We start from the raw sequence: 514 nt of genomic DNA on the forward strand, positions 1-514 counted from the left end.
TTAATGATTTAAAGCAATAATAATGAAAACAATAAAAATATCGTCGCGATCATTACGTGCCACACAAAACAACGAAAAAAGAAAAGAAAAGAAAAGAAAAAAAAACTGTTTAGGTACAATAATTCAATCAGTAACCGCACCCTTACTGGTCCCAGTGGCACCCGCAAACAAAAAAAAGAAAAAAGAAAAAGTAATATTATTATTGTTTTATTTTTCCATTTGTTTTCTTTTTTTTTGTTTTTTGCATTTTACACGCGGGTTCCAACACGAACACCAGGAACTCAAGGCGTAGTTGCAGCCGCCACATCGTTTGCTCATCCTTCGTTTTTTATCTGTTATTATTGTTATTGTTATTATTATTTTGTTGTTGTTGTTGTTGTTGTTCTTCGTTCTCATTTTCTTTTTTTTTTCCTCTCTCTTTCTCTCTCTCCTTCTTTCTCTTTTGCTTTCTTTAACCTCCAAACCACGACGTCAACAATAATAGCAGTAAATAAGAATAGTAAAAATAATAATA

This window comes from Trypanosoma equiperdum, assembly GCF_001457755.1.
Source record: "Trypanosoma equiperdum strain OVI genome assembly, contig: ctg_725, whole genome shotgun sequence".
NCBI classification, from domain to species: Eukaryota; Euglenozoa; class Kinetoplastea; order Trypanosomatida; family Trypanosomatidae; genus Trypanosoma; species Trypanosoma equiperdum.